General features: G+C 51.0%; 1 pseudogene; it reads right to left on the bottom strand.

Moving 5' to 3' along the window:
- Nucleotides 1–2281: 2281 nt before the first annotated feature.
- Nucleotides 2282–2393, bottom strand: LOC129405342 (small nucleolar RNA SNORA72; annotated as a pseudogene).
- Between the last annotated feature and the right edge of the window lie 20265 nt (nt 2394–22658).

The following is a 22658-nucleotide window of genomic DNA, read 5'->3' as shown; positions in this document are numbered from 1 at the left end:
TACTTTATATACGAGAGGTGAGGGAGATCACCGGTATCTGTCCGTTTCCTGACTGACTTCACTCAGCGTGATACTCTCCAACTCCATGTAGTTGTTAAAGTGCATGATTTTGTTTTATCTTTCAGCGCAGGGAATGGACTGGAGCGATAGCATAGTGAGTAGGGCATTTGCCTTGCATGCAGCCGACCCGGGTTTGATTCCTCCATCCCTCTCAAAGAGCCCGGCAAGCTACCAAGAGTATCCCGCCCACACAGCAGAGCCTGGCAAGCTACCCATGTCCTATTCGATATGCCAAAAACAGTAACAACAAGTCTCATGATGGAGATGTTACTGGTGCCCGCTTGAACAAATGGATGAACAACTGGACGGCAGTGCTGCTTATAGCGCAATAGTATTCCATGTGTATATGTACCATAGCTTATTTATCTGGTCATCTGCTCTTGGATTTAAAGAACATTTAGAAGATGTTAATGTGTGTGGGGGTAGTGGGTGTGGACATGTGCTTGTATTGTATCATTCAGCACCCACTGCTGGGGTGTTTGTGTGTGCCTGCATGTGTGTGTGCACACGGCATGTGCTGTATCTCCCACTTTGGCAAATAGTGGAGAGAAATGCTCATTAGTGAAAAAAAGCAATATGCAAACTCATGTGTATTATGTTCTTGATTTTTTTTCTTTTTGGGTCACACCCGGCAATGCACAGAGGTTACTCCTGGCTCTGCACTCAGGAATTACTCCTGGCGGTGCTAGGGGGACCATATGGGATGCTGGGGATCGAACCTGGGTCGGCCGCATGCAAGGCAAACACCCTATCCTCTGTGCTATCGCTCCAACCCCTGTTGTTGATTTTTTAAGTACATAAATTATTAGAAGGAAATTACTAAATTATATTTATTCTTGGCTGCTGGAATTACCAATGGTTTCATTTCTTTGTTTTGTTTTGTTTTGTTTTTGGCTACACTTGAGAGTGGTCAGGGGTACTCCTAGCTCTGCACTCAGTGAACACTACTTGCAGGGATCAAGGGACCTTATGTGGTGCAGAGGACTGAACCCATATACCCCATGCGCAAGGCAAGCATCTTATTCACTGTATATCTCTCCAGCCCCAAACTAAAAATACATTTCTAAGTTACCATATCAAATAGAACTTTGGCAGGCAGACAAAGACATGTTTATTGTTAGTTTGTGTTTTATGTGTTTTATGCCATACAGTGTCGGAGACTAAATTCAGAACTCCTACATCAAAGTACATGCTCCAACCATTTGAGATCTCCCCAATCTCCAAAACACATTCATACTTAGATACCTCATTCGATTCAAAAGGTGGAAAAGTTAAATTTTAGCAAATTAAATAATTTTCTCTCTTTTAAGAATCACTTTACAGAGGTGAGGTTCAATTTAGAGATTTTGGAGAAATCATAAAATGTAAGGAAATTAAACTACTGGAGAGCTGAACATATATACTTAAATTATTTTAAATTGTACAGTTAAAAATTTAGCATTCAAATTGAGCAAATTTAATTTAGTGACATTCAAACTTTGTCACTGAAAAACATGTAGTCATTTAGAGTCAGATAGTACAGGGGTTAATGTGCTTGCCTTGCGTGCAGTCAAACCCACTTTAATCCTGGTATTACATGTGGTCCCTGAATAAAGCTCCTGGGCACCACTAGTATGACCCACTTCCTGCCCCTACTACACCCCTCCGAAAGCCCCTAAATCATCAGGTCATTTATCTATATCTTCTAAAATTTGAAATATTTGGGGGTTAGGAAGATAGGGACCAGGGTCACCTGTCTTACACATGCATGAACCCGCATGCCAGGTGTATCCTTGAAGGTCCCCAGCATCACTGGCTCCAAGAAGTACCACATCTCAAGGACTTAGCATTGACCCATTTGATTCAGTTGGCCAACTACATCAGAGAGGGGTCTCTGGGCTTTCCAGCACTACTTGGGAGCTCTTCACCCCTAGCAAACATTAAAGCTATTACAGCCCAAAACTTGAATCCCATGAAAGAAATCAGCTAGTATTGTCTTCCTATTCCCAATTACCTCCTCCAGTTCCTTTTTTTAAAAAAAAAAATATAATCAGCATTTTATTTATTTATTTATTTATTTTGCTTTTGGGGTCACACATGGCGATGCACAGGGGTTACTCCTGGCTCTGCACTCAGGAACCACCCCTGGCGGTGCTCAGGGGACCATACGGGATGCTGGGAATTGAACCCGAGTCGGCCGCGTGCAAGGCAAACGCCCTACCCGCTGTGCTATTGCTCCAGCCCCTATAATCAGCATTTCTAAGACAAAATATAGGTGTGTAAAAGACTAGGTCTGAGGACACATGCATAGTCTTATAGTGAGTGTTCAGCCAGAACAGTGAGAATATTTGCAAGCTGTCCAATTCTGAATAGACTTTCATTTTGTATTTTAAACTGTAGTCTAACAGTGTACCATAATATGCTACAATTTGAGCATGTGTGTGAAGTACTAGTCAATGTGCACTGCAAATCAAGCGTTGCAGTTATAGGTCCTATATTTTTAGTCACATCTATAACCAAGGGTGTCCCCTGTACTAACAAGAACAGTGATACAGGAAAATACACGGCAAACCCACTCAATCAGAATGTTTATTTTCAAGGAACCCACAGGTGATGTGAGTGCACAATAAAGTTTGAGCAGCAATGATGTGCAGACTTTAAAGCCCTACTATGAGAAGTAGACAGCCAAAAGTAATCATTTTTGTACCATTATTATATAGTAAAATGCTATTTGTGATAAAGATTATAGGAGTCAAAAAAGAATATGAGCTAAGTATCTAATCCACAAAGAAATGAAAATTTAAAAATATATATATATTTTCTTTGTGGTTCCAGAAATTGAATCTAGGCCTCATGCATGCACTACATGTATTCCATCATTAAGTTAGCACTAGTGGAAATTATTTTTTATTGATTTGGGGGCCACGCCCAGCTGTGCTCGGGGTTTACTCCTGGCTATGCGCTCCTGGTGGGGCTCAAGGGGCCATATGGAATGTTGGGGATGAAGCCTGAGTTTCACGGGCAAATCAAACATCCTATTGTCCTACCACTCTGGCCCTTTAGTGGACATTTTATTTTATTATAATTGCACATAGTTTTGATTCAAGCCTGTTTTCTGTGGTGGTAAAAACTGAACCTCAGTAAATGTGGGATCTCTGCCACTTTGCCCAGAGTGATCTTTAATTCTTATGTCTAGACTCTGTTTCCAGTCTTCGAACCGTTGCCCCTTCCTGACCTGTTTTTTGTTCTTCTGCGATCCCCTGTTCTACCAGTTGGTACCCTTACCTCGTGCCCTTACCTTGTGCGTGACATTTTACTTACGCGCCCTTCTTTAGAGCCTGGATTTCCACAGGGACGTATGACTTGCTGTTGAGAAACACTGCTCTAGAGATTTAGAGCAGGATTAGCATCTGATCTTCCACAGGTGAGCTATTTTAATGGCATTTTCTAATGTGTCATGCTCATTGTTTGGTCTTTTACTATAAATCCGTGTCAATTACTATTAGACCATCACTCATCTGGATTGTTGCAACTACTTTACATCAGTCACCTCTCTTGAGTGGGGAAGGGCTGTGGATTACAGAAATGAAGGGAGAGACAAAATATCCCCTTAGGCTCTGGTAACGGAACTGAGGTTACCTGAGAGAAGACAGTGAAAGAGGGGTTCTGTGCAATGGCGGCAGGACACTGAAAGGTGGGAGTGACTGTGGTGTGGTAATATTGCACCTCGAAAACAAACACCTGTATGTTCTTTTAACTAATGTTATCTTGACAAATTAAAAATAGTCATAAATTAATTTTTGTGTGTGCTGCTAAAACTTCTTGCACCTCCGTATTTGTAGCATCACTATTCATAGTAGCAAAACCATGAAATCAACCAAAGTGTTCCTTGACAGATGACTGGATAAAGAAGCTATGAATCCTACTCTGCCATTTAAAAATATGAAATTGTGCCATCTGAGACAAAACAGATGGAATTTGAAGTGGTTACACAGGTGAAATAAGGACAGAAGCAAAAAAATGATGGTTTGACTCATGTATATTATACGTAACCAAAATAAAGAACCCTCAAACACCACAAACTCCCAGTTAGATTCAGTGAAAACTATGGTGGTGGTTTGAGTGGAAAAGTGGGTGAGTGGGAGAAATTGGATGAGGAGACTTTTTTGGCACTGAGACTTCAGTGTTAGGTGAGGCGAGTCCTACAGAACACATAGAGGACTGTTGAGTTATCCTCTGAAGTTCTATTGGGTTGCAAACCAGTTACAGTAACCATAACTCCATTAAAAAGTTCACTTACCCTGGAATCAGCCTAAATTGAGTGGATAATGAAAGGGTAGTATATGTACACAAATAAATACTATGCGACTTCAAACGAGGATGAGATCATGCAATTTGCTGCAACTTGGATGGAACTGGAGTATGTCATATTAAATGAACTAAATCTGCAGAAGGACGAGTACTAGATGATCTCACTAATCTGTGGAATATAGAATAGCACGATGAGAGAGTCAAAGGTATCAACAGGGACATATTTAGATCGTCTGACCTGAGATCACAGAAGTGAGGACAAAGAAACAAATTGAGAGGGAGAAGTAAGAAGAATCAGATGGGAGTTAACAGGGCAGGGGGCACAGGCCTTTGGTACACAGGTGATATAAAAGTCTGATATATACATACGTGCATATATTTACATATATGTATTATGTACTTAAATAGCACTGCACTGTAGCACTGTCTTCCCGTTGTTCATCAATTTGCTCGAGCGGGCACCAGTAACGTCTCCATTGTGAGACTTGTTACTGTTTTTGGCATATCGAATATACCACGGGTAGCTTGCCAGGCTCTGCCATGTGGGCAGGATACTCTTGGTAGCTTGCTGGGCTCTCCGAGAGGGACGGAGGAATCGAACCCGGGTCTCCCGCGTGCTATCAATATACACATAAACCACAGACACAACACTGAAAGCATGAGTCCAAACTAAAACAGCCAAACTTAAAAATATGCCTGTCAAGGAAGCAGGCTTGGGAGATTGGGGAACCTAGGGACACTGGTTAAGAGAAGTTGACATTGTTGGTGGAATTGGTATTGCTACATTGTGCTCCTGAAACTGAACTATGACTATCTTTGCAATCATGGGGCTTTGATAAAAAAATAATTAAAAAATAAACAACATGGTTAACAGATGTCATTATTTCCTAATGTCTTATATCCTGTTACTATTTTTATTGCATAATGTTAATGTAAATAGCACGACAGGAGCGGACAATATTAGGCATTCTCATAGAACAACAAGATGGAAATACAAATAGGGATTCTGTACTGAGAATACTGCAGCCTTTGGGGGAAAGCACACACACACAGATGCACAAAGCACAAGAATAAAGCATAATAACAAGAGTATACTAGGTTTCTAAGACATACTGACTACCCTGTATGTCTTATATAGCACCTAAAGGACTCGCCAAAGTTGGTGGTTTTCAAAATTGGGTGTGCATCAGAATTATATGAAGGTCTTATGAAAACAGAGGTGTCTGGGCACCACTCCCAGAGTTCTGATTCACTGTGTCTGAGGGATCTCTTAAATGAAACTAACTTCCTTCCTTCCTTCCTTCCTTCCTTCCTTCCTTCCTTCCTTCCTTCCTTCCTTCCTTCCTTCCTTCCTTCCTTCCTTCCTTCCTTCCTTCCTTCCTTCCTTCCTTCCTTCCTTCCTTCCTGTTCTTTATGACCACATCTAGCAATGCTCAAAGTTTACTCCTGATTCTGAGCACAGGGATCATTCCTGCCAAGTTCAGGAGACCATTTGGGATGCTGGGGATTGAACTCAGATAGGCTGCATGCAAGGCAAGTGCCCTACCCACTGTACTATCACTCTGCCCCCCAAAATGAGCATTTCTAACAAGTTTCCAGATTCTGATGATACTGACAGTCCAGTCATGACCAAATTTTGAGAACTCAATATTCTCTGTGCATTTGCAGTTTTAATCCACACACTTACTATAAAATCTATCCAGCAAACTTTTATGATACCCCTTATTGTTTTATTCGCTGCCATGCTCACAATAATTAAAATTAATGTCTCTTAGCTCCCCAACCACCTCCTTTAAATAAAAGACAAATGAAAGCTCTATTCTGGGAGTTTCTTTTCTATCCATTCCTTTACAGACCAGAAACCCATTCCTTGCTGTGTTTTCCATTCATAATAATTTTTATTCTTTACTCTGGGTACATAAGACTGATTTCACTATGAATGTTTTCTCCCACATTCTCAGTGCTTTGTTTGAATCTGTTATGTCTGTTCAGTACAATTTTCAGAATCCTGGCTGTAGAGACGTCTCCAGTGGTATCGCACATGCTTTGCATTTGGGAGGTCCTGAGTGTGACCCCGGCACTGCACAGCATTCCAAGCACTGCAGGTCCTGAGCACTGAGCCATCGGTGCACAATGCTGGCTTGAGCATCACCAGGAGGTCAGTCCCCTAAACACCACTATGGGTGTCTCCTATTGGAACAATTTATTTTCTGAGCCTGAATGAATATGGTACTTGTGACCAGACAGTGAAGAACTAATAAATGAACTTACAAAGATTGCTTTAAAATCTTACATATATTTATAAACTATATATGTTATGTGTGTGTGTATATATATATATTCCTTCCTTCCTTCTTTCCTTCCTTCCTCCCTACTCTCTCTCTCCTCCCTCTATATATGTTATGTGTGTGTATATATATATATACATATATATATATACGTTTGTATAAATGCAATATACAAACTCAGCCCTGGGGATACATGACCAGATAATTTGTTGGCAGGTGCTTTCAGAACATTATCTGTAAGTTGTGACAAACGCACAGCTGGGCAGCAGGGAAGGGGACCATACCGGGCACCTTCCAGCCTGTGGGTGGCCGCTGCCCCCTGGGAGAGCCCGAGGGACACTCCCTCGGCATGAGTCTGGAGGGACACCCAGGTCTGTGGCTGGGGGAAGTTTCTGGGACTGCAAAGTACAGGCGAGAGGCAGGTGCCCAACAGGGTGCCAGGGAGGGGGTGTGTGAGAGGGAACTTAGAGCCCATTCGAACTCAGATTGGGGGTCGCTGCTCCTCGGGAGGGAGGGTGCTCGCGGGATCCGGATAGGCGGGTGCCTTGGCAGTGTGGGACCGTGGATTGGGAAGTTGGAGGCGGTGGTGCTCATGCACCTGCCAGGATGGGTACAAGCCTTGCAAGGCAAGGGGGAGAGGACAAAGAGAAGAGGAGCCTGTTGGCCCTGGGAGAGGACGTCAGGCTACTGCGAAACGGGTCGACTTTCTCTAAAGCGAACCAGCACTGGGCCACTTTGGTGGAGGTTGGTCTCTCCCCAGAGGAGATGAGCAGCACGAGGAAAGCTGTGGCAAGGGGAAATCCCCAGGGTAGCAGAAACTGGGGCATCACTAATGAGGGCCTGCAGGTCCTGCTGTCACTAGAACACAACCTGTCGTGTCTCTGGAACAACAGCTAAGCTCTTCACATCGTGGCTACCAGGAGGACAGAAACAGGGAGGAGCAGCTCAGCTTCACCCGAAGGGGCTGGGAGCCACGGAAACCAGTTCTTTCCTGCTAACAACCTTCACCAGAGGACGATGCTGCAGAGACTGCATCTGCCCCGCTTGAGGGTATACCAGAAGATATCCTGCAGATACCTCGAGAAAGTGCAAGAGCTTCCGCAGCAATGAGAACAGCCCCGGTTGCAGGGGAATGCACACAGGAAAAGCAGAGCCTTCCTGACAGTGGTGTCCACCTAAGGGTCCTGTGCAGGAAGGAAGCTTCAGAAACCAAGGAGATGAAGGAAGTTTCTGGGTAAGTATCTGCACATCCCCGCCCCTGTGATGATGAGACGGCGGCTGCTGGTGTGGGTGCCGAGTGTGTGGGGACGGCCAGGGAGGGACATTGTGTCACTAGGAAATCGCAATACGACACATTCTTTCGGTCAATTTTTTTAATACTAAACTAACTCAATGTTACTAACAAATACAATCTAGTTGAGATTGTTTAAACATAAACAGAACTGGAAGAGACGTCAGAGTAAGTGTGGACAGAGGCTTCTGATGCTCCTTCCAGGTAGTCCAGTTGGTAGAATGGCTCAGGCGGGAGCTCCCGCTGGAAGGACAGGACGTAGCTGGGGACAGAGAGGCAGCGCTTGGCGACCAAAACCACACTAGCACAGTCCCTCCCAGGCTCAGGGGATCAGAAGGGCCCAGGCTGCAAATCAGTCTGGGCTGTGGGTCCATGCACATGACGCAGACTGTCCCAGGGACCGGAACCCGGGCCCGCCCCGATCCAGGCCTGTCCCTCCCACCTTTCCTCCTCCGTGATCAGCTCCAGGTCCTGGAACCAGGTGAGAAACTGGTCATGGGGCTGCAGGCGGTAGTTCTCCGCGGCCTGCTGCAGCTGAACAATCTCCAGGAGTACCTTATTTTCCTGGGACATTGCGAAGGAAGGAAGGGAAAGGCCTGAGTGGGCTGCGGCGCCGTCCAGGCCAGGGCTGCCCAAAGGCGGACTAGAAGGAGAATTTCCGCAGGGATCCCCCCTTCACTCTGCCCATCAGCATCTCCACTTGTCTGAGATCAGAAAACACCCTCCACCAGGAAGTTCGCCTTGATGGATCTCTGTCCCTCATGCGCATATATAAGTTTCCATTGTTTCATTCTCCTACTGTGAGTGTCAGGCCAGAGGGACAGAGACAAGAAGGATCCGAGAGGGGACCAGGGGACAGGGAAGTCGGGTCCCCTCCTCTGTTCCCCTGCAGAGTCCCACTGCTCACCTTTATGAATTTCTCCTTGTTGAACACCTCCCCCTGCAAGCAAACAGCCAAGTGCATGAGAAAGGGCCTCTGGGGGACCCTGTGACAGGCTCTGAGCTCAAAGGACAGGGCTGGGTGTCAGGGACTCAGGCCCACCGCCCTGTGACACACTGGGGTGTCCCTGCAGGGACAAGGACCTTGTCCCTGAGGTGGATGCTGAGGTCCCTCTGCCCCACGCCTCTTGCTGAGGGAGAGGTTGGGGATGCCCCCGACCTCAGGTGGTCTTCACCAGGGGCTCTGCTGATCCCTGGGAACTGGGTGACGAGGCCTGAGTGCCCCGTGCTGCTCCTGCCTCAGGTGTCGGGCCCAGAGCCCGGGGAGTTTCCCTCAGGATCTCTGCCCAGGGCTGAGGTGCAGGGGGGTGTCGGCTCCAGCCCGCCCAGCCCCCAGCTCACTCACCACAAAATCCTCCATTTCTCTGTCCAGTCTCTCCAGCTCCTGGAGGAAGGACCCCAGGAAGGGGACCACACCCTGTGCCGAAGGGGCCGTTAGGAAGGGGCCCTGCGCTGGGGGTCCCCAGGACACCCCCAAGCCTCAGCCTCCCACTGCCAGGCTCCAGGTGAGCAGGAGCCACTCCAAGGCCTACCGATGTCCTCCTCCCCACATGGCTGAGAGCCCTCCCGTGGGTCCCAGGGTCCCAGCCCTCTCCCAGGCTCCCCCACCCACCCTCCAAGCACCAGCTCTGCAGCCGCCCACTCCGCCCTGGGTCGGGACGGGGTCAGCCTGAGGCAGGGCCGGGGTCGGGCCTCCTTTCTGAGGGAAGACCCCTGTGGGGGCCACCCGTCTGTCCTTGGGTCCCGCACACGCCCCTCACCTGGCGCCTCCCGAGGTTCCTCAGGCAGGACACAAAGCTGCAGCACTGCTCCTAATGGGGACGAGCACCCGACCCTGAGCCTCTGTGCCCGCATGCCCGGCCCCCTCTCTCCTCCCTCAGGCCCAGACTGAGGAGAACAGCGACAGCTGAGCCTGCAGCCCCCACCCAGAGCAGCAGCCCCACGCAGATGCCCCCAGGGCCTCCTGCATCACAGCCCCGAACAGGCCCTGACCCACCCACACACCTGCTGTGCCCATACAGAGAAGACTGGGAAGTCACAGAAACCTGTCCAGCACCCGCCCCTCCCTCCCCGCCTCCTCCATGCAGGCCTCCAGCCTGCAGAATACCTGCGGGGGCTTGTAGCATTTCTGTCGCTGTACCTGTCTGCACAGGGCCCTCAGCTTCCACCGGCTCCACCTAGGGAGGGAGCACTTTTGTCCCAAGGGAACTGTCCCTGCATCCCGGGGGCCCCAGGTGGGACACTAGTGGCCAGCAGCTACCTGGGGTCTCGCAGCATGGAGCTCAGGGAGGCAGGGGGCGACTGAGGGCCTTGCCCCTCCATCCCGCCATGCACAGCTCGGTGTGGGCAAGGCTGAGGCCTGGACACGGGGGTCCGTGACCAAGAACAGACTGAACGTCTGTGATTCGGGTTGAGCTAGTGGGATGGACACGCCCTGTGTGCCCGAGTCTGGGTCTGAGCCTGCGCACCATGACCCACCCCTGTGCCCAGAGTCACTCACTGTACCCCGGGGCCAGCATCACTGGGGCGGAGCACCCACCCCGGCACCCACGCAGGGCCCAGTGCCCAGGGAGGGTTCACAGATAGTTCAGCACTGGGGCCCCAACTCCACATATCCTGTTTCTGGCTCTCCCCGCCCCAGACACTAAAGGAAACTGGAAACGGAACCAGAGCTCAGCTGCAGGAAGCCCGAGTCCCGCTCCCTGTTCCCAGGGGTCTCAGCTCACTGAGGGGCTCTGCAGACAGAGAACAGAGGCCACAGGCCCGGGGGCACCCACCAGGACACGTGGCCCCAGGTCTGGCGGAGTCGGCTGATGGCGGGGCTCTTCAGGGCATAGATGATGGCATAGGTGGACGCCCAGTTGCGGAGGCGCTGGCACTCCTGGGAGGCAAGAGCAGGGGACAGGGCAGCTGGAGTCTGAGCTCCCTGCAGGCCTCGGTGCAAAGCTCAATATTGGGGACTCTGAGAGTCTGGGGTCCACGGGGTACACAATGAACCCAAGGAAACCCCAGGACATTGTGCACATGACTCGAGGAAGGAGCAGGCAGGAAGATGGGCCCCCACTGGGAGGGCCCCAGGACACCGTCTCGTCAGGAAACCCTCGCGGTTGATGGAGCAGGAGACCATCTTCCCTCCTGAGCTTCACAGGAGAACAGGCAGCCCCAGCTCCACAGGGACCCCCACCCACAGCATACCCGGTCCACCAGGTCCCAGTGCCCACAAATCCACAGGGACCCCCACCCCTACATACCCGGGCCACCAGGATCCAGTACTCCAGCATCCGTGCCCGTGCGGGCAGGCTCAGGTCCCTGAAGCAGGTGGTCAGGACACAGTTGGTCACAGTGGTGTACTGGCTCTCGATGGCCCGCACAGTGGGGCACACATACTCGTAGAGCGGCTTATTCCTCTTAGACAAGTGGGGGTCCCGACAGTGGTCCGGCATCAGATTCAGGAACACCTCCTGAGGAGAGGGAAGGTGCTCGCTCACCCAATGGCCACCCCAGGGAGACAGGACAGAGGGCAGGGCCAGTCCCACTCGGGCCTGTGGGCTGTGCTGGGCACTGAGGGGCTCAGGACCCCGAAACCCAGACTGATGCGGGGTGCAGGCACAGGGCCCCTCTGCCTGCTCCTGGGGCCCTACTAGGCTCAGGGCCCTCCCCGACTCCCCTCTCTGCGCCCCTCAGAGGCACATTCCTCTGTGGCAGCTGCACTGGGGGCTGTTCCCACGTCCCCCTTGAAGGGGACCGCCCTGAGGGACCTCATGGAGTCCAGGCTGCTCAGACCATAGCAGACACGGGGACTCCCGACACTAGTCTACCCGCCACAAAAGCCCCTCCCCCTACTGCTCTCTGTTGAGCTCACAGACACGCATCCCACCCCGTGCCTCCCCCGACATGGGCCATCTCGGCCATCCCGGGACAGTGCGGGCTCAGGGAGTGGGCACAGAGGGTGAGTGTGGGCCAGGAGGGCCGCTGCCTGCAGAGGTGCCCGGGGAGGCAGGTGTGGGCAGACGCTGCCTCTCACCTTGTCCATGAGTGTCAGCTGCTCGGCCACCAGCCGGGCAGGGAACGTGCTGACGGAGACCTGCTTGTTCCCCGGCTCCTCCAAGGGCCCGCTGCCGGGGCAGGAAGGCTCAGGGCCGTCAACTGCCTCGCTGACCCTGCTGGCAGCTGCCCACGAGCTGGCACCATGCGTGTCTCCAGGCCCGGCGTCCTCCAGCTCTGTCCGTGGTGCTGCGGCCGCAGCTGAGGCTTCGAGAGGCTCCGGCTCTGGGGCATCCCGCGGAGGCAGGCCCAGCTCCTCAGGTGGTTCTGGGACAACTGCTGGGGCTGGAGCAACGTCTGAAGAGAAGGGCCCCGCCTCAGGGTCCCGCCAAGCCACAACCAGAAACAGCAGAGCCCTGTCCCCAGACCACGACGTGCAGGAGCCCGGCCACCCCAGAGGGCAGGGCCTTTACCCTGAGCCCCGATCAGTGCGGTCAGGAGAAGTTCCTTTTTCACATGTACGTAGAGGCCAGAGCCAGAGAAATGCACCAGAATGCAGCCCAGCATCGATTGCACGGGGACACAGCACAGCCACTCAGCACAGCCCTCGGGCCAGGACCCCGACAAGGGACTCATGGCGCTGGGGAGATTGCGGGGAGCAGAGTCAGAACCCTGGAACGTGCCTCCCCTGCTCCCACAAAAGGTCCCCTCACCTGGAGCCCAGCTGAGCCATCATGTCACCGAGAAGATCCAACAGAGAACCTGTGAGTGGTTCTCCCAACCCCCAAGGTCATGAGAATGACCTTCCCCACCTGGGTCTGTCCTGGGCTGCTGGGAATTTAGAGCACGCTGCTGCAGGCCCAGGGATGCTGAGCAGGAGGGGGTGAGAGGAGGCCAGATGAGGGTGGTGGGGCAGGGAGTGTGGGCCACTCAGGGAGACCCCAGCCCAATCTGCTCTGTTTCCTGAGCCCTGGAACCCCTCTTCAGCCCTCCGTGACTGTGTCTGGGAGCTTCCCATGTTGGGGAAATGATGCCTGAGCTCTGGCTCTGCCCACACCCAGCACCCAACACAGCCCAGTGTGTCCACTCTGGATGGGGGACCCTGGACCACTCACTGCTTCAGTGCGTCTCCGTAGTTGAGAACCTGCTCCAAGTATGGGAGGAGAGATCCAGACCTAGAGGAAGCAGGACAGTGTCCATGGCGTGTTCTGGACACACGGCAGGATCCTGAGGCTCAGACCAGGACTGAGTCCCAGGGAGTCGCTCTGTTCTCCCGTGACAATGTTGTGTGGAGAAATGCTGCATGACCAGGTGCTGCTTTGATGTATGGAAAAACACCCCACCAAACCCTTCTCCTGTCCCAGGGTGCTGGGACACCTCTGTGCCCCCCAGAGAAGTCTAATCGCCCACAGCAGTGCTGAGAGGAAGACCAGGGCATGGGTGGACAGAAATGCTTTGGAGCTGGGAGGGGCATTCCTGTGCATGTACTTTGGGAGTCCCAAGCCACAGGCTCTGAGTCTATTCTGTGGGCGGGAACAAGAATGAACAGGAAGCTCGTGGCCAGGAGACCAGGCAGCAGCCCAGCACTGTCACGGCCCATCCCATGTCCTCCTCCAGGACCTTGTGTGACTCTCCCCACACTGTGTTCAAAAGAACCAGCAGAAGCCCAAGAGAGGCCCTGGCTCCTTCTGAGCACCCCAGGCGGGGAGGCAGGCGAGGCCCAGGGGCTGGCGGGGCGGCTCTCACCAGCGCAGCATCTGCTGCAGGATCCGCGCGGGAATGGGGAAGGCCAGGCCGGTAGGAAGGATGGTGGTAACAGAGGAGAACTTCCGCCCCGGGGAGGTTTGCATCAGGGAGACCAACATCTCCACAGTTCTTTCGCCGAGGGTCAGCATCGCACAGGCCTCATCCGTAGAGCGCGGGCACACGGGCTCCTCCTGCTGGTGGGGAGGGGGTGCAAGATGGTCAGTAGTTCCCCAGGGAGCAGGTGCTGAGGGCCTGGAGCTCAGAACTGCGGGAAACCAGCTCCTGGGGGCGGAAACAGGAGCTCCCACATGTGCGAGGAATCGGGCTGAGGACTGCCCTTCTGACCGATGAAGTTTGCTGTTGTCAGTTGGGAGCATTCACAGGCCAGAGGACAAGCACAGCCCCAAGGGTCTCCAAAGAGGGACAGAGGGACACAGAGGGACAGCAGGGGGCAGCTGGGCAGGTCCCTCCTCATCAGCAGAGAAGCACCCGCAGCTGCTCTCAGGACCTGCCTCCTCTTCAGTTTGTTCTCCCCCCGGGAGGGGCTGGGGAGCCCCGCTGAGGGGCTTCAGATGTGTGGCAGATCCCTCCCCAGTTCTCCTCCCAACTCTCTGGGCCCCTCCTGTGAGGCCCCCCTGTGCCCAGTGCCAGTGTGTTCCAATACTGCCCCTAGTGGAGAGAGCTGGCATGTGCCGCCGAATCTCCTCTCCAGGAGGACCTGGGGGCAGCCCACAGACTCTGTCCCTGGCCATAGGAGGCGGGGCCTCACCTGCCTTGGGCCTGTGCTGGGGAAGCCTCAGACCCAGACTGCAGCTAGCGGCCACAGGAGGGCCCTGCAGCACTGCTGAGATGTTCAGGAGCTGATGCCAGCTGAGCTGTCCCTGCTCTGTGGACTGAGTCCTGTCCCCACGTGTCCTGACAGACTGTAGGGACTCAGCCAACACAGCTCCTTTCTCTGGGCCTCCTTCCCCGGGGATGCATCCAAGGGATGGCAGTTTCAGGGAAACGGACACCGCAGCCCTCCGCTCCTTCTCTCTCTAACCCCCACCCGAGCTGCTTCCTGCCTGGAGAGTCAGCCAGACAGGGGAGCTGTCTGAGCCCCGTGTCCCTCGGCCATGAGGACAAGGTCAGACAGCAGCAGTGCAGACACACACTGTGACCGAGGGAAACGTGGGTGTGGCCCTCTGGTCAGCTCCTTGTTCTGAAGTGGGTGGGGATGGACTTTCTGGATCACTCTGAGATGGGCCGTGGACACCCCGAGGGGTCACCATTGAAGAGTCTCAGGTGTCTTGGGCTGGGGACTAGGCTCTGCACCCACCTCCCCATCTCAGACCCTGAGTGTCACCTGCTCACCTGTGCCGGGCACTGGGTGTCACTGCATCTGTGCGGTCCTGGGCTCGTGTCCTGGCAGGTAGAACAGCTGCTTCCCACCAGTGGCTCCACTGGGATGTCCCGAGCTGAGCTCTGCAACACAACGTCCGTCACCCCTGGGAGGGACCTGACACCGGGAGCCCCTTGAAGAATCTCTTTGGTCCAACAGTGAAATATCATCTCTCATCACAGAGACTGCACACAGCGAAAGGAAGAGGAACAACCAGTACAGGCACAGATGCAGGGAGAAAGGGGCTCAGCCACCAGGAAAAAGATGTCATGAAATTCACTTAGTATGACACTCGTTCCCAAGAACACTGGAAACAGGGCCAGGAGGACTGGTCCACAAGTTTTGGGAGAGACAGGGAAGGCAGTTAGGGTAGAGAAGGACCACTATGACAAAGGTAGTTAACCATGGATAAGAACTGCGTGCTGAAAGTAGGTAACGGAACAAACACGATAACCTCTCAGTACCTGCATTACAGTCTAACATGGTCCAAAGGAGAGAGAGAGGAGAGAGAAGAGAGAGAAAAAGAGACAGAGAAATAGAGAGAGAGAAAATTTAGTGCCATAGAGGTAGGTGTGGGGTGAGGGTGGTGGGAGGGAAACTGGGAATGCTAATGGTGGGAAATATACACTGGTGAAGGAACGGATGTTGAAACCCAATCAAGAACAACTTTGAAACTAAGTATCTCATGGTGATTCCATTATTTTAAAACTCTGTTTTGTCAAGAAGAGTCCATGACACACACCAGCCATCCCTCACGAGGCAGCTGCTCCTTCCCGGGAGAACACGTCTCACTCCCCTCAGACACCCTTGGTCCATGACCCACATACTCACACAATCAAATTTAATTCACACACACATACACACACACACACACAGGAACAGGGGTGTGAGTCCACTGAGGTGCATCACAACTGTGAACTATTGACCCTGTGGGCCCGGATTACCCTTGAGTTACTCCTCACCTGGGACAGGTGTTGCGGGTGGGGACGAGCCCTCCTCCACAGTCTGCAGGGACAGCGATCACCCTCACTCTGGGCTCGCCTCAGCCCAGAGCCTCTGATCTTGGGCATACAACATGAAAACATGTCTATTGCTTCTCAGTGCAAGTGAACTAGACGGTCACTTTCTTGAGAATGAGCTCACAGGGGAACCAGGGTTCTATGGCAGTTGGGGATGGTCACTAGGGAAGTGAGGTCATTTTCCAGGGTTCCATGAGCTGATGAATTCCTTCCACCTGACCAAATGCCCTCCCCTGCTATGGCACCCACTGACTGAACCAGAGAGTTGAGAGGTTTCCCCAACTACCTGCAAATAGAACGTGGGTCTTAACTCTGAGGATTCAGTTGAACTGGATTTTCCATGTCTCCCCTGTCCAGGCTGACCAGACCCCTGGGCCCTGGACTCAGACTTGTGTCCTCCATCCCACAGGCCTGGGAATCCTCTCCCCTCTCCGGCTCCCTCCCCTCTGCAGAAGCAAATGTCACTGAGGGTTGGGACAGGCTGTCAGGGTCAGGGAGGTAGGGCCTGTGCATGAGACAAGGGCTACTGGTGTCCCCCATAACCCCCAAACTCGGCCCCCTGTCAGGTCATGACTTCCTCCCTCTCTTCAGCTACAGTGGAGGCAACTGTGTGTCAGAGTGTCCAGGACCCTTGGTGTCCTACTCATCTCTCCTCATTCTGCTGTAGACGCATCACACTAATTTCCACAGCAAACTGCCATCCCTGTAAGTGCCCTTCCCCCCAAGATAAGGCCAGGATGCCCAAGGAACTTGGCCCACTCAGTGGCCATGCACAGGGCCCTGTGCCTGGGAACCACCTGCAGGGGCTGCATTCCCGGATGGGCTACAGGCACAAGAGTCTCCACATGCCCATTCAGAGGGTGGGAGCCGAGGTCTGGCTGTCCCCTATTGGGATATGACTCAGCTATCCCTCCTTCAGGGACACCTATCTCTCTTGCCCTCAAACACCCTCCGTCCCTGCATCTTGCTTGATCGGGAGCTTCTTCTTAGGTTGAGACTCTCCAAGCCAACAGAGATGGCCCTGCAAGGGCACCTGCTCGGAAGCTGCTTTGGAGTCATGGGTGAGGGGCAGGTTTCCAGTGGGAGGGAGCGACTCTCCCTTGCTAACCGCATCCAAAATGGGAGCCATGTTCATTGCCATTGTAATGGTGTCTGTGACAAGACCCATGATCTGGAGGCAAACATTGGCTTGTGCCCAAGTCAGTGGGAAGCTGTGGTACATACACAGTCATACCTGTCAGCTCCTAAAGAAAGGTGACTATCTGCCTATCTCTAACTCTAACCCTACTCACACTCCTACCCCACCCTTAACCCTATTTATAACCCTCTCTGAACCATACCCGAAACCTAAACCTAAACTAACCCTACCCGAATCCTATTCCTCAACTTAACCCTAATGCCCTAACCCTAACCTAACTCCAACCTCAACCTCAACTCACCCTTAACTCTAACCACAACCGAACCCCCTACCCTCGTCCTAGCCCCTAACCCTAAACACATTTCCAACCCTAACCTAACCAAATCATAACCCTAATCAAGCCCTAACCCACTCTACTCTAACACAACCCTAACCTTAAACCGAAACCTAACCCTAGCCCTAACCCTACACCTAACTGTTACCCTAACCCTCCTCTTGCCCCTTACCTCTAACCTTATACTAAGTCCTACCCCTACCCTGATCCTGACTATATCCCTACTAATACTCCTGTGCCAACCGTAACCCACCCAAACTAACCCTAATCCCAACCAATCCTAACCCCACCCCTATCCCTACCCCTCCTTCTAACCCTAACACCCTAAACTAAACCAAATCTAACCCTAATCAACCCTAACCCAACCACAACCACAACCCAACTCTAATCCTAACCCTAAACAAACCCTAGCCCTAGCCCTAGCCCTAACCCTAAACCCTAACCCTAACCCTAACCAACTCTAACCTTAACCCTGATCCTGACCCTGACACTGACACTGACCCCTACCCCATCCTCTGACCCTACCTTCTGACCTTGACCCTAAACTTCACCCTGACTCTAATCCCTAATCCTAACCCTAAACCCAACCCAACCCAACCCAACCCAACCCAACCCTAACCCTAACTCTACCCTAATTCTAAGTCTACCCCTACTCCTACCCGTAGCCCCTAACCCTAACTTTGGTTAAGGTTACAACTTCTACAACTAACCCTTACTCTCTTACCCTAACTAACCCTTACCCTCGCCCTTACCCCAACCTTAAGAATCCTAATTTAACAACACCAATCCTAGCCCCAACCCCTAATCCTAATCCTAGTTCTCACCCTAACCCCTAACCCTAACTCTAAACCTAACCACCCATTCACCTCCCCGAAACTGTGCAGCAAGTGGTCCACCTGTAATCAACCCACATCTATTTGATGCCATTGAGCCACACTTACCTGGCATGACATGCCAAATGCACATGGAACTGTATGCGGTAGGCATCAATACTGACAAGCAACTGCATGGCTTGAGGAAACACTGGCATGCTCTCTTTAGAGGAATGGCACTGTAGAAGAAGACTATGAGCAATGTGATAAGAAAAGCTATTGCAGTGTCGGGAAGAACTCTTACACTGAAGAAAACATGTCCCATAGTCCAGGGTAGGAATCATCCTCTATGCTGCGTAGGAAGGTTGCTGGTTAATGCGATGGTATCCATGTTTTGTCAGCCTCTGTGAAGCTAAGTGTCATGTTTTTGTTGTTGTTGTTGAGGAAGGACACAAGCATGAATCAGTAGTTCAGAGATTTCACGGGAAGTAAGTGATCTCAATGAAAAAGAAGATGACACTGTGATATTCGAAATCAGCCTAGCAAGTCATAAACAACTTGTTATGGCATGAGAACGAGGCAGGAGAGAATGTCTGTAGAGGGAAATGCTTCCGTTAGCCATGAAAAAAGAGCCAAGTGAGCCTCTCTGGCTCCTGATCAAGCTGCTGCTTAACAGCCATGATCCCAGAGACTCAGAAACAAATCTCGGAACCCAGCGGCTTTTGGCAGAAAAGCGTCCAGACTCTGCATTAGGTTACTGGCCCCGGGCCACCCCAGGTGGGAAAAGGTGCCACCCCACCACCTGTTACCCCCTGGCTGCTCAGTGGCCGCCATCTTCCAGAGGCCAATGGACAGTCAGGTAGGGGCCCGCAGTGACGAGACACTCGGGGCCTCACGGGATGAGGGTGGAGCCAGCCCTCCCCCCCCACCCGCCCCAACGAGACCCTGAGTGGCAGCCCACGAACAGCCTCTCTGGCTCCTGATCAAGCTGCTGCTTAATGGCCATGATCCCAGAGACTCAGAAACAAATCTTGGAACCCAGTGGCTTTGGGCAGAAATCCTTCTAGATTTAATTATTAAAATTTCAGAATTCCAAAACTGCACAGCTGTGCAGCATAATAAGCTATTCATAATCAGCAGTAGAAAACAAATTGTCACTGTTGCCTTTTCGGCAGACCTGAGTGTTGGGGTAAAATCCCAAATAATAGTGGTGGGCCTGGTGTCAAAATATTGAATGTGATCAAAGGAGAGAGAGAGAGAGAGAGAGAGAGAGAGAGAGAGAGAGAGAGAGAGAGAAATGTGGAAATCATCTACCACACTGGTAGGGGGAGGGTGTGGGATGTGGGGGATACTGGGGTTTTTGGTGGTGGAAAATGTGCACTGGTGAAGGGATGGGTGTTTCATCACTGCATGACCAAGGCTTAAACCCAAAAGCTTTGTAACTGTTCTCACGGTGATTCAAAAATCACTGTATCACTGTCATCCCATTGTTCATCGATTTGCTGGAAGAGGCACCAGTAACATCTCTATTGTGAGACTTGTCGTTACTGCTTTTGGCATATCGAATACACCACGGCTAGCTTGCCAGGCTCTGCCGTGTGGGTGGGATACTCTCAGTAACTTGCCAGGCTCTACAAGAGGGATGAAGGAATCGAACCTGGGCCGGCCGCATACAAGGTAAACGCCCTACCCGCTGTGCTATCGCTCCAGCCCAATTCAATAAATAAATTTATAAAAATAAATAAATAAATTTATTTAAAAAAGAAAAAAGAGCCAAGTAGTATTTCATTACAGCAAAACATAAAATAAGACTCACTAAGTGCTTCAGAAATGTGCAACAAATGAGCAAAGAAGTGAATTTCAGATACTGCTTCAACAGAAGTGGAAAGGTACTCAGAACTGTGATCACATGAATTGGAGGTACTCTGAATAACCTCTCATGACCAGGCAACCAAAAGACTGTCTTTTCTTGAATGTTCCTGGGGTCATAGACGGGACTCCTCAGGCAGGGTTTATTCCTACCTCTATGTTGTGACAAATCCTGGCAGTGTGAGTCCATATGGAAGGCCACAGGTTAAATTCCAGCTGGCCAAGTGGAGGGAAGTGCTCTAGATGCCGCATTAGCACTCCCAGTCACAAAGTAGGGAATATAAATCAAAAGTTGTAGAATACTGTTAATAGCAATGTGCGCCATCATGAGTATGAGTGGGGACAAGTAGTATTAGTGCCACGGTGTTACAGGGAAATTGTGCATGTGTGTGAGAGGATGACAGAGCGAGACAGACAGTAGGTCAAGAAACAAGAAAAAACTATGTGTGTGATGTATGGAGCCCGCACGGCAGAGCCTGGCAAGCTATCCGTGTGTATTGGATATGCCAAAAACAGTAACAATAAGTCTCTCAATGAGAGAGACTGGTGCCCGCTCGAACAAATTGATGAGCAATGGGATGACAGTGATGTCCAATCAAGCCATCAGAAGGACATAGCAAAAAAACGTGCCAAGTGCTCAGAGCAAGCAACCTAATGCATATTGGAAAAACCATAGACATGAGAATGAGTATTGACCTGTTCTTATGTTCAACAACCTACGAGAGAGTGATTTCAAAAGTGCATCTTACATTGTGAGGAATGAACCTTTGAGAGCATCTGTGTTCACCTGAATCCATGTACTCAGTCCATGAGGCTGTTAGCCCCCTAACCCCATGATTTTTCTCTTATTTCTGTCTCTTTCCTTAATCCTCACGGAATGACTGCTTCCATCGAAGCCTGTTCGCCCGTGCAGGTCCCCAGCAACTACACCGTTACAGGGACCTGAACAGTAAGAACTGGCTGATATGAACTCTAAACAAAAGACCTCAGTAAACTAGGAGTACCCCCAGAACTGAGGCAGTGGATCCCTGCTGAAGAAGAGTAAGCAAAGCTGCAAGGGTGAGTGTGTTCTGGAGATTTGGTAATCGGGGTATAAGAATGGGGCAAAGTGCTTCTAAACATGGGGAGAATATTCAACTCCTACAAGCACTGATGCATATAATGCATATATCAGGATTGAAAATGGAAAGGAAGACTTTCCGAAATTATTTCAGGCTTTGGGCAGCATGATCCCTGGCTACCCTCCAAGGAACTTTACATTCCAAACAATGGAAGAAAATGATCTGAGAACTTGTTCGATCTTAGAACTGATCTTAGAACTGAGAGAGGCTCAAAGAAAAGGGGCATCCTACCTGATTCTGGGTGGTCCCTTTGTTACTTGGTCCTAGTCGCTTTCGAATCATTGGTCCTAGTCGCTTTCGAATCATTCAAATTAGAAGGGCACAGAAAAAAGATGAAAGGAAAGCAAGGAGGCGAAATTAGAACAGTTCTGAGGAGAAACCATCTGAGGAGAAAGAGGAGGCTAATTGCCCTTTTCTCCTTGTTCCTGTTCAAAAGGTAAAACCTCCACTCCCCCAAACCCCTCACAAGGATTCCTTAGAAAATGGGGAAAAACCTAGTGTGAGAGAAAGGAAAGAGAGTAAGGAATGGCCTTGGCCTCCCAGATCACCTGCTCTCTCTCAGCTCCGTCAGAAGAACAGAGTAGTGGCAGAAGCCAGCTTGCCAATCTTATCTAGAATTCAGCAAGAAATTTGGCATTCTCACTTAGGAGGGACTATGCATGCTTACTTCTACCCTGGATCTTGTCATATTCCTGTCACTGAAAATGAAGAATTCCCAGAAGGGGAGGACGAATACATACACACTTCTTTCCTTTTGAGACTTTCAAAGAATGAAACCAGGCTTGTATGCAGTAAGGAACTGACTCTCTTTATACTACGGGACTTCTTGAATTAGCTACAACAGAATGCGATGATTCTTGCAGATTTGGAACAATTGCCTTGCACCTGTCTCTCCCATGCCAAATTTTGGCAGTGGGGATATGAGCCTTGTGTAGCCCCGGGGGAATTATAAGTGCAAAAGATAATCCCAAGATCAGTATCTCTGTAGATCAACTGACAATACCTGACATTTGGGCAGATAGAGAACTACAATCTGCTTACTGCAATAAGGTTAGTTCCCAAGTTAGTAGCTGTCCTCTAAAAGCCTGGGGAAAAATTTCCACTCCAAGGTTCACAGTTCAGGGTCTGGAGTAATAGCACAGCAGGTAGGGCATTGGCCTTGCATGTGGCCTACCCAGGTTCTATTCCCAGCATCCCATATGGTACCCTAAGCACCGCCAGGAGCCAGGAGTCAGCCCTGAGCATCGCTGGGTGTGACCCAAAAAGCCAAAAAAAAAAAAAAAAAAAAGATTCACAGTTCAGCCCTTTGTTAATGTTAAACAAGG

This window comes from Sorex araneus, chromosome 5 (assembly GCF_027595985.1).
Source record: "Sorex araneus isolate mSorAra2 chromosome 5, mSorAra2.pri, whole genome shotgun sequence".
In the NCBI taxonomy this organism is placed as follows: domain Eukaryota; kingdom Metazoa; phylum Chordata; class Mammalia; order Eulipotyphla; family Soricidae; genus Sorex; species Sorex araneus.
Note: the sequence above shows the minus strand (reverse complement) of the source record. Positions and strands in the feature narration are given on the sequence as shown.